Raw genomic sequence first — 13471 nt, 5'->3', positions numbered from 1 at the left:
TGTGAAAAAGTCTCGGTTACGTGCAAATCCTCCCATAATCACGTAACCTACCCCACATCCGTGTATTCGAACGTCCAACAATGGAGCCAACGGCAATCTGGACGGCGTCGCACCCGCACAATGCCCCGATAGGCACGGCAAGTTTTCCCGGGGGTCTCCCGGTCCTTTTTCCTGAGGATACGCGGGCGGCGCGTGATTTTTAGTCAAGTCGGCAGATTGTCCGACGGACTGCGGCGCAGAGATACCGACGGCTAACTAGAGTTTAATAGCCCCTCTCTAAAACCCCGGTACTCGCGAATGATGTATCGGTCTTTTCTACGCCGCATTCATGAATATGCAGGGCCCCATAACTAAAACCCCCGCAACGCGGAGGAATGGATGCGGACGATAAAATCCCCGAGTGCCGGTCGGCGGCGGCCCTCCCAAGATCCGAACTGCCCGGGACGGCGTTCTAATTAACGCGATATATTTTTTTTGTGCTACATGGTATTTTTTGAGTGCCAAGCGAAACGGTTTTAATTTCGGGCGAAACGCCGAGTGTGCTAGGGAATCGTTTTTAAATATGGAATAAAGGGATAATTGATTGAAAATAGAGAGGGGAAATGGCGGTAAACAACCGTATATTATTTTCTTTATCTGTATTATTATTATTTTGTACCATAAGTATTGATAATTCTAATAGTGTTATCAAGAACACAAACAACTTAACCTGTCTTTATGGTATATTTACCTTTATTCGTTCAAATGATTAGAAAACACTAAAAACACAATAACAGTTTACTGATAGATACTGAAATTTAAAATACTTCTTCAGAACCAATGATAAATTGTATTTTTATTTATTGTAACTATAAATCTAAATATGTACATATTTTGAAAGGAACGTGTTTAGATTTTAGGGCTGCCATTTTATTTAAAAAACAATTCCAAACAATCAACCACAACATGATTCGAAAATTGATATTTAAATCTAAATAGGTAATATTTTCTAAGGAACGTGTTTAGATTTTAATATCTTCAGCTACTCCTGATTGTTACATTAAAATTAATTTTTTTTATTAATACTACAGGAGCAATAAATAACGTAAAGTTTATTTTAAAATATTTTATATATTATATGTTAATATTAATGTACATTATTTATTATTTGAATAAATAAAATTGTTCAACAAAAACTGTTGGTTTAAAAAAAAAAACTGATACAGTCAGAATTGAAAATTAAATAAATTATTTTTTATTTAATATAATATTGAAACATAAATAACCTGAAGTTTGTTTTAAACAGCTTGCACATATTTAATTTAATATATTAAATATTAATATTTTTTATTATTTATTTAAAGCTTTTTCCCTTGTAAAGTTGGTCAACAAAAATTGTTTATTTAAAAAATCTGATACTCAAACTAAATTGAAAATTAATTGAATTGATTTTCATTTAATTTTTATAAATTATTATTATAAATAACCTGAAGTTTGTTTTAAACAACTTACAAATATTTAATATAATATGTAAATATTAATAATAATATGTACATATTTTATTATTTGAGTTAATTATTTAAAGTTTCCCCCTATTTAAAGTTGGTGGACAAAAATTGTTTGTTTAAAAAATCTGATACATAATCAAAATTGAAAATTAATTAATTGAATTGGTTTTCATTTAACATACTGTTTCACAGCGTAAATGAAAAATTTATCTTTGAAAATTTTTATAACTGAGTAATACTATAAATGTGCCATAAACTTAATTTGTAATTAATTAATTTAAAGAATTTCGAGTAGTCTTTTAGCAGCTGCTAGAAAATGTATATTATAGATTTTTTAAATATAGTTGTATAAAGTTTAGGTAAACTTTTTAATATTAATCGTAGAATAGATCTCAATTCTTATTATTAATTGGTGAATTAAAATTAAGTCATTAAATTTATTTTAATAATACCACAGAACCAATAAATAACCTGAAGTTTGCTTTAAACAACATACAAATATTTAATATAATATGTTAAATATTAATATTAATATGTACATTTTTTATTATTTGAGTTCCAATTTATTTATAGTTTCCCCCTATGGAAAGTTGGTCAACAAAAATTGTTTATTCAAAAAATCTGATACACAATCAAAATTGAAAATTAATTACATTGGTTTTCAATTAATTTAATGTTTCTCAGCATAATTGAAAAAAATAATTTTTCGAAATTTTTATATACAATAAACTTAATTAGTTAATTTTGAGTTTCAATTAATCTTTTAATTGGTGCTAGAAAATGTATATTACAGTTTTTTTAAATATAAGTATAAAGTCTTGGTAAACTTTTTAAAGTTAATCATAAAGTAGATCTTGAATTCTTATTATCAATTGATGTATTAAAATTAAGTCATTAAATTTGTTTTAATAATACAACAAGAACAATAAATAATCAGAAGTTTATTTTAAACAACCTTTATATAATATCTTAAATATTAATATTAATATGTACATGATTGAGTCTAAAATTATTCCTTCTCTGTGTAAGGTTTTATCAACAAAATTGATATTTAAAAAATCTGATACAAAATCAAAATTGGAAATGAATTATACGGGTTTTTATTTAATACAACGTTTTAGACTTTAATACTTTATAAATTATTAATAATATACACAATATAATAATATATACAATAAATTTAATCTGTAAATAATTAATTTGATCAAATTTCGTAATCAAAAAAAATCTTACAAAACACTTTTATTCAGTAAAAAAATGACTACATACGTACTGAAATAATCCAAATGAAAAAGTTTCATTATTAAAGAAATCACCACTAACCATATGTCATTTAATCCTTGGCGTGGGCGATAAAACGCCCTAAATAATTTTTTTCATGCATGTAGGTTTATCGACCGACTGATTCGATGGTTATCTTTCACTTATCTTTATCGTCGTCCGCCCGAACGGAACATATTGCGGGGATAAAAACAATTTGCAGCATAGATTTCGACGGGGCACAAACATCAGGGGGAAACACTCGTAAGAAGGCGCGGGCGGACGCGTACCGCTGGAAAACGATCATGATTTAATCATTAATTAATGATTTTTTGTCGTTGTTGTATTGTGTCGGAGCTGCGACAAATATTTCGGTGATTGACGAATGAGCAGAGTCATTCGACAAACAGAAAACTATGTCGAAATGAGGTACGTGTTTATGTACGTGCCAAAGCATTGGCAGGCCGCACCTTACTCTCATCCTGTCAAAACATGTTGATCCTTTCACCTAAAATAATAAAAACACGGGCGCAAACGCCGGCCCCAACAGGCCAATTACAAAAATGGTGGATGCACTAATTTAATTTCTATTAAAAACAATTTGATAGTCCGAGCGGAAAATGGCGAATGCAACGATTGTTCAATTTAGTTTTTTGTTACAGAAAGGTAAGCGTACATTTCGCGAATGAGTGCTAACACGATTTACGTTGCCCCAAGATGCAGGTAAAACGAGTTTGTCACCAGTTTGTTTTTATAGTATCGTTCCGGGTGTTTTTGGAAAAGTGCTAAAATTTCGGGGAATAATAAAATTTTACCTGGACCTAGTTCTTGAATGAACCAACAAACGCGGACCCTACCGATGCGGGGATTCGGTCGAATCAGGCCGGACCAATAACGCATATTTAGTCCGGTAGTGCCAAAATAATTCAATTGGCGTGATTAAAATGGCAAGAAAATTAGCGAACGTGAATCGGTTTTTCGTACGGCTACGTGTGTGGTCCACGTAAAATAAACGATGAAGAGTCTCAAGCGTTTGGATTGTCTCGTCTGAATATCTTCGAGTGCTACTTTACTCCTGTTGGAAAGGAGCTGACTTGTCATCGTTTCAAGGCGAAGCCGGGCCTCGATTGTTTTCATTAGTGTATTGTAACCACTGGCCAAGTACAAAATAAAAATAGATTATATAACGAGGCGGCTCAAATTAATTTCATGGTGGTCCGACTCTTATAGATATAATCAGCTAATGATGGACATTTTTGAAGTGACGAAATTTTGGGGTTCAGAAATTACTCTGTCTTTTAGAAATTAGTAGCAAATTTTTATTCTCCAGCTTCTTGACAAAACCACAAGTACTTTTAAAATTGAGCTTTTCACAAATTAATTCTATTTCATTATAATTATATTTACTTGCTTCATAACTGAGAAAATGTTATGTAGTTATAACAATATAGTTTTAGAACTTTTTATTGACAGCTCTTCTGTTCATAATGCTTTTAAAAAAACAAAACAGTTTCTTGAGTAAATTGTTAATTTCCATATTTTATTACAATTATTTAAACTCATGTTCAAAAATTAGGAATATTTAAAAAAAATCGTTCTGTCTTTGACTTTTTGTTATTTTGACTTTTAGAATATTTAATAAATGTAAGTTCTAATGAAAAAATAAAAAAAATCAGTTTATTAATCAGCAATTTATATTTTTGATCAAATTTATTTATACATAAAATTTAGTATATTGTACGTCTTCCATGAGTATCGATGGCTACTTGACACCTCCTCTGTACATTTCTATGAGATTATTCAATTCTTTAGATCATGTTGGTGAAATTGTTGCTTGAATAAGAAATTCTTTCTCATACCATAAGGGAATTTCCTACAAATGGGTTAAATTCTTGAACTCTTCGACGATTTCGTGGAACACCTGGGTTGGACCAGACGAGAACTCAACGGTCTTCATTGTACAGACCAACGTATTAGAAAACCTGCATTTGCCAAGAATATCCGTACTGTAGCAGCATGTTGCAAAGAAGATTCTGTAGAGTCCCTTCTGGCTGTCAATCGCAAATATCATTCATTTGTGGTGGTTTTCCTTGGTCTAGTACTCTTTGGTCTGAAGTACATATAAAATCGGGAAATAATATTTTGTGAACAACAGTCTATCTGCATTTCGATCTGATTGATTCAAGATTCCAAAATTCCAATTGCTCTATCCCTCTTAGTTAATTTTGTCTTGTCTATTGAACATGACCATGACTTCGAGTTATTTTAAACCCTTTGGTAGTTTTTTATTACGTTAAAAATGTTCTTTATTACTCAGTGTTGTACTAAGTTGGTTTAATTGATTCTAATGATGTTATAAAATTGATTGTGAATCTTATTAGCAGCCCAATCGATAAATTTTCAGTGATTATTCCGGCACACTTCTCCGATTACGAATCGAAGGGAATCACCTTGCCGGCTCTTAATCTAGTTAAAAAGTCCAAATTAATGCGACCGATAAAATGAGTGGGGACGGCACACCACCGCAAATTACAACTTAATAAATCGCCATCCCCCTGCCCGTCATCAGCGACAGGCGAAGCGTGAATCCCGAACCAGGTGCCACGTCAAAAGTACAATGCAATAATTGGTCAATGACTTGACAGAAATCAGTCAGTTATCAGCCGATATCTGGACTGTCAACGATCGCGGCGATGAGTCGCGGTAATTGGTCTCTCTACTCCCCGTCGCCCACCGCTTTCTGCTTAGTGAAGGGATTCATCCCCCACGTGTCTGACAGTGACTAAGCTTGTCTAAACACTGCATGATGAATATGGATTCATTGAGTTTAAATTGTGCGATAAAACGTGGAGTTGCCGTCACACCGCACACTACAGGTCGGAAATAAAATAGTGGGACGATTTTTATATTGAATTGATATTGCATGTTTTATAAGGGTTCTCTTAAATCCAAAATAATGATCAAATTTATTTTGTTTTAAATTTTTCCTTAAAATGTATAGAATTTATAAACAAGAAGGAAAAGAACTTTAATTACTTTTTTATTTGTAAAAAAAAATTAATATTAATTTTTGTTTTCAGAGTAATTAGATTTAAAATTAAGTATTGTTTATGGTATCATGGAAGATAAAAGACTCATCTGGCACTTCCATGCACTCAATACAATATATTTCTTCTATATTCTAAAACTCGTGGATAATATGTATATAGTAAAAATTACTAAATACTAATATGAGACATGTGATTATTTATATAGAAAATATAAGCCATATTTTTTACGTTGCAGTATATCTTAAATAAAAAATCAATCATTAAAAATACTAAGCTCAAATAATTAAAAAAAAATTTAAAAATATTAAAATCTTTTAATTTATAAAATTTAAGAGAAAACATATAAATAATCAATTAAACTAAAAAAAATATTAAAATTCTTAATTAAAACTTAAAATAAACATTAAAATATTAGTTATGAAAAATAATGAATTTTAATAGATTAAACTTATGTTAAATTTAAAAATATAAAAATCTTATAATTTACAAAATTCAAGAAAAAAATTCTAAATAAACAATTAAATTAAAAAAATTAAATTTTTAATTAAAAATTACAAAATTTAAAATTTAAGAGTTAAAATAAATAACTTAATTAAAAAGAAGTAAATTAAATAAAATTTATGTATTCATTTAATGGAAATTTAAAAGATTAAACTTAAACAAAAAAATTAAAAATAAATACTAATAATAAAATATAATATAATTTTGTTATTATTATTATTATTTATATTAATTTTTGTTATCAGAGTATTTAGATTTAAAACAGATTATGGTGTCATGGAAGATAAAACACTCTTCTGGCACTTCCATGGACTCAATACATTTTTTCGTTTTCGTAGAATTTTTATGTATTCTAGAAAATTTAAATTTATGTTTATTTTTGTAATAAAAATTAAATTTAGCCGATTTTTTATAACTTGAACAACTACTTCTCAGAAAAATGATTAGGTTGTCAAAACACAACAAAATAATAGGAATGGATAATCAAATAATAGTGATTAGTGATCAAAAATTAACCATCGTAAAGATGTAGAAAAAATATATTATTAATAAAAGAGGCCCTAAAACACGTGGAAAATATAAGTCTAAAATGGCCGCTAACTGACCTCAGAAAAATAAATTTTTCTTATAATTTACTAATTAGAGATACAACTGAGATATTAGATTATTTGTATAGAGAATATAAGCCATATTATTATGGTGTAGTATATCTTAAATTAAAAATCAATAAATAAGGATATTAAGCTTAAATAATTAAAAATAAATTGTTAAATTGAAATATTAAAATTCTTTAATTTATAAAATTAAAATTTTAAAAATAAATAAATAAATTCTTTTTATTAAATTAATGAAATTTAAAAGATTAAAACAATAATCGAAAGAAATAAGTTTGTTTGATCTATTTTCTATATTTTATTATTATTTTATACTTGACTAACGTTGTGACGTTAACATTCTTGTTATCTTTCAAATATTTTTTCAAAATAACATAAGCTACTCTAAAGTATCATTTAAATTCAGTACCTCAACAAAAACAGCCATAAAAATCAATGTTTATAACAGTATTAAGAAATCCCTCTAAAAATTCTTATCTTATTTAGTGACAAATATTTTGTTTCAATCATGAAGTTATTCGACCCTTAAATTTTGAGTTATTAAGTAAAAGTGGCACATAATTTTCTTGACGCTATTGCCATCATTTCAATTATCAAAACTTCAAGTAATGAATTAGGCCTAAGAAAAATGTTTACTTATATGAAAATATTTATAATATATTTTAAAATAAAATATTTTTAGATTTGTTGAAATGATTGTAGCTGTAGTTTTATTTTAGAGTAAATATTTATCATAGTTACTGGAAATTAAATTGGAATTTCCTACTTGAAATTATGGTATTGTCATTATTAATCTGATTTCATTTTACAACAAAAAATAACAATTATCTATCAAAATTGAATATTTTAACTATAAACAATAAACACACACATTAAAGTGAAATAAATCGTCGAGAATGACTAATTTTTTATGTTATACACTTATCAAAAACATTTTTATGGTATCAATTTATTATTGTACCAGTATTTTGATTACATAGAATTGGTAATAATTAATAGAAAGTCTAAATAGGAATTTCCAACACAAAATTAATGCATTGTACCAATCGGATATGAATTAGAGCAAAATTTATTTTACAATTCTATTAAAACAATTTTAGAGAATGCAAATTAATCGCATGTCAATTCATCAATAAAAACATGATGCACACTCCCAATATTTGTCCATCGCGAGAAAACAACAACTTCGTAAATGTTTAAACAAATAATTCAACAATATAAATCTAAACAAACGGGCCCCGGTAAATTAAACAAATGTTATAAAACCATAATGTGGCAAACAGTGATACCTCAGCTCCTGTATTCGATTTATCAAGTAATTTACTCACTCAGGTGTCCGTCTGTGTGTGTGTGTGTTCTTGAGTGACGCTAGTAAAACACAAAGTTATTTTTAATCAATTCACACATTCGAGCTGCATCATCTCAACCAACAAAGAGTGCTACTGTTCTGCGCTGTTAAAAAAACACTCATCTCACCTATGCCACAAAATGTTTTTTATTGTTGCTGTTCACCACTGTCAAAGACGTAGGATGTTTTAGGATGTTTTATTGATGACTTTTAAAGTGCGCTACGATGGATGGAAAAATAAAAAAGAAGTGCGAGGTGGTAAAACGTTTGAGACAGATTCATGGAAAATGCACGGATTTGTAAGTCAGGGTGACCGTACGTATTTTTTCTATTGTGATCGTACAAAATTTTCTGGTGGTTTGCTGAAGGTTGTCACGGGAAATGAATTAAGAGTATCACGCTGTTCCCGGGTATTGATTTTTGTGTTTGTGATAAAACTTGGTGATAAGGCCGTCATAAGGACGACCTTTATTTTCCATACGTGTATTTTTCAATTATGCGTCGGGAATTTATAGGATTTTTGTAATAAACGTTTGTTAATGTATTGAATGTAATGAAACGTAGTTTTGGAAATAAAATAATAATACAATAAAGATAAGGTGATAAAGTTTATTGCATAGAAAATAGCTGCATATAAATCTAGACCATACATACTACTTAATCACATGCATTATAGCAAGTAAACTCATATTCAAAAGCTAGGGACATTTGAAAAAGAATGTATAAAATCGCTTTTTATTATTTTCATTTATTTAGAGTTTTTTCATCAAAAGTAAGATCTCGCGGAAATGTAAATTAATACCACGACTAAATAAATTTACCACAAATCACCAATTTTTTTTTTTTTTTTTGATCAAATTTATTAATATATAAAATTTGGTACATTGTACGACTGCTTGACACCTCATCTGCATGCCTTCCATGAAGTTATTCAAATCTTCATGGGGTATATTGGTCCATGTTGGCGAAATTATTGCTCGAAATTCTGGAAGAGTATTAGGGTGAGATTGATGGTTCAAAAACCGACATTTTAGCATATCCCCAGAGTGTTCGACAGGATTTAGGTCAGGTGACCTCAGAGAAAAACTAAGCTCTCGCCGATAGCAGCTTGAAAATTTTCTAAAAATGGGTTAAATTCTTGAACTCTTCGACGATTTCGTGAAACTCCTCGTTTGGACCAGACGAGAACTCAACGATCATCATTGTACAGACCAACTCTACTTTCATCTGTGTAAAGTAGGGATTTTCATTCTTCCATCCGGTGAACATAAGACCTTCCTCATTCTAATCATTGTTGGTCTTGGGTTAAATGCATGTGTCGCAATAGTAATAAAACCGAGACGGAAAATAATATTTTCTGAACATTGAGCCTGCAATTTCGATCTGATTGGTTCAAAATTCCAACATTCCAAATGCTCTATATTGATTTATCCCAACACATTTCGACGTAGACATTGCTCATTGTATTGACTTTTAACCTTTAAAAAATGCTTTCTAAAGATGAGCTCTTAATTTTAATAGGAATGTATTCCTCCTCTCAGTTTTCCATTTTTTCTTCAGGTCCATATTCAAAATCCATATTTCGCCATTACTTAATCGTACATGAAATTTTGCATTTTATAATATTTACTATCTATCTACGAAAATTTAAAAGTAAAAAAGAAAATCTTTCTTCAAACTTTGACCTCAGATATCTCCTAAACGGTAAGAGTTATGAAAAAATTGTAAGATACCTTTTTTGGAGAACATCCAATTTCCTACAAAAAATGTAAATAGAAATTTTCTGTACGATCAAGTAATGACGAGATATGGATTTTGCCATATGGAACTGAAGAAAAAATGGAAAACAAAGATGAGGAAGACCTTCCTATTAAATTTAAGATCTTTGGAGGTGCCTAGGAACCAATTTTTCAGTGTCGATTTTTTGGCCCACCCTACCAGACACATTTATTATTCTATGGAAAATATATAATAATATTTGTTGATATTAATTTTTTAATACAAATTTATTTTCATTTTTTGCTTTCTCACTTGATATTAATCAAATATTTTACCAGCCTAAATTACTTGTTTCTTGAATAAAGTAAATTGACATTAAATACATATTTAATTAAAATGTAAATAATATCATTCAACAAAAAGTTGATTGATGATTGTATCATTATTTGATTGTAACTTTGAAATTGCACATATTCTATCAAATTCTCAAAAATACAATGAATATTTTCTGTTCATACTTCTAAAACAAATATGTTATTGTTTTTTTTCTATTGAATGAATATTATTCTGTTCTGCTTTGCTGTGGCTTAAAAAATGTACACGCTGGAGTAATTTATACAAAATAGAATCTCTTAGTGGTAAACGGCAGAATCATAAACTTTATTCGACCGGCCACGACACAACACCGTTAATAAACTTTTCCGTGAATGAGCCGAGATTGTCACTATCATCTATAAAAGCGGAAACTTACCGATTTCGCAACGAAATCTCGGCGAGGCAAAAAAAAAACGAGGATCGTCCTGCGAGCCCGGGGCATGTGCACTTAGTAATCGTAAAAGAATTAGTGGAGTTATGACAGAACGGAATAATAAAAACGTGTTAATGCAAGGAGATATTTTTTCATTGACACCGCCGAGTCGGAGCATAAAACTTATCCGGTTCTTCGTTAACACCTCGCCGCCGTGGGTGGTCCTCCAGATACGAAGGGAGCACAAATATTTGACATTTTAATTTCACCTGGTACTTGACGAACCCCAAAGACAATGTTCCAACTAGGCGGTGGTTGTTTGTTTTGGGACGGTGTGGTTCCTTTGATGCGAAAACGTTTTTTTTTTTCTGTTTCGTTTTCGGTCGCGTCTCGTGTGTCCGAGGTTCGGGGGGATAATGTGGACGTTTTCAGCGCGTCATCCTTTCCAATTTCTTTTCAGGTGCCGCCTTGTTTTTCTTATTCCTTTCAAGTGCCTTTCGAGATTTATGAAATTCCATATTGCGGTGGGTACTTGACTTTGTTGCCCAACCTGGATTTTATTTCATTAGTCAATGTTTATGTTGGATTACAAAAAAATAAAAGTTGGCGGCGGTTTCGTAATGGACTGCAGCGACACGAATGAAAAAATGTGATGAAAGTGGAATAGTAAACACACACACGGTTTTCTTGCCGTTGACGCAATCTCAAGGGCAAAAAGTACGTCAGTTACTTTACGAAGAAACACCGTGTAGAATTGCACAGAAATAAAATGTAATATCTACTTCCACCCTCCAGTTCATAAATCGATTGAGCAAACATAAGTCTCCCCAAAACTTATTGCACCAAATTCCAATATAGATCGGCCGTGATGTATTTATGTCTTCTTTCTCTTGTGTGTTGTAGGTGAAATGAAACGTTTATTACTAAATCAATATATTTTTCCAGTTATCATCTAATTGAAATTATCATCGTAACGAGGACATTCTTTTCATTACTGCTAGTTTTTTATTAATTAATGATTTTATTTATGATACAATTCGAAAAATGCCTTCGTGTACTGTAATTGATATAAAAATCAACTGGAAATATTTAAATTCCTGAGCAATTAGTATACAAATATCATAAATAAGTAATTATCAATATGGGGTATCTATGAAATATTAATACTTCTTTTGTAACACTTATAGCAAGAGGACCCAATGAGACCTATTTATCACGATTAAATTGATCATTCCATGAGATATGTATAGATATCTAATCCAGTGTTTCATTTCGTTATTGTTGTTGTCAAAATAACTGGTAACTATGAAATATTATCACCTCATTAGTAACATTTATAATTAGAAGAATAAAAAAAATTGAAATGTCTTTATTATAAGGAATAGGTCATTCCACGAGCTATGAGATGAGTAGATATCTAATCAATTTTTCAGTAATTAGATAACAAACTTGTTTGTTGTTGTGGAAAAAAGAAATTACCAAAATAGAGTAACTATGAAATATTATCATCCTTTTGTAACATTTATAACTAGAGGAATCAAAGAAGAATAAAAGAAATATTCATCACAAGTCATAGACCATTTCACGAGCTATACGATGTGTTGGTAACTAATCCAATTCTTCAATTTCTTTTTGTTAAAAATTCCTGAAGAATTAGAACACAAACATTTATGTTGTTGTGGAAATAAGAAATGAACAAAACAAAGTAATCATGAAATATTAGCTGTTCATTTGTAACATTTGTAATTAGAGGAATTAAAGAACAATAAAAGAAATCTTCATCACAATAGGCCATTCCACGAGCTATAAGATGTGTTGGTATACAATCCAATTCTTCAGTTTCTCTTTGTAAAGAATTCCTGAACAATAAGAACACAAACATTTATGTTGTTGTAGAAATAATAAGTGACCAAAATAGAGTAACTAAGAAGTATTATCCGTCCTTTTGTAACATTTATAACTAGAGGAATGAAAGAAAAATAAAAAAGTCTTTATCACAAGTATTAGGTCATCCCTCTATGTATCTAATCCAGTTCAATTTGTCTTTGTTAAAAATTCCTGAGCAATTAGAATACAAACATTTTTGTTGTCGTGGAAATTAAAAATCACTAAAATAAGGTAACTATAAAATATTATTACTTCTCTTGTAATATTGATAACTCAGAAATCAAAGAAAAATAACATACATCTTTATCACTAAATTGGTCGTTCCATGAACTAGGAGACGTGTAGGTATCTAAACCAATTTGCCAGTTTCCCTTTGTTAACCACTCTCAATTTCGTTCGTACGTTATTTTGAAAGACGATCTCGTTCCCGTCTTCGTTGCAGGCGACAGTAGCCAAGGCCGCCACGAGCACATGCGATAACGGTCTAACGACATAATTAAATGTCAATTAAAGTCCAGTACGACGGTCGGCCGAGTGGCGTCTTCCCATTTTCCAATTAGATCGGACCCCGCCGAACGCATATTAAATTATGAGAGCGCATCGTGACGCTCCGGAGGTGGGTACGTCACGTGTGGGCCACGGGACCGCAACTGCCCACTTCCGGCCGACGGCAGGAAGTACCCGCCACCGTCACTTTATACTCCTCAAATAATTTACATAATTGCGTTATTGTTTCGACGGCGCGGGGGCCAGAGCGTCGCGCCACCCTCATTCTCGCGCCCAGGTAACATTCATTGCACAGAAGGGTTATTATTACCGCTATTAGTGTTATTAGTGGAGATGCCGCCGTTTCCCGA

Source organism: Aethina tumida, chromosome 1, assembly GCF_024364675.1.
Source record: "Aethina tumida isolate Nest 87 chromosome 1, icAetTumi1.1, whole genome shotgun sequence".
In the NCBI taxonomy this organism is placed as follows: domain Eukaryota; kingdom Metazoa; phylum Arthropoda; class Insecta; order Coleoptera; family Nitidulidae; genus Aethina; species Aethina tumida.
Note: the sequence above shows the minus strand (reverse complement) of the source record.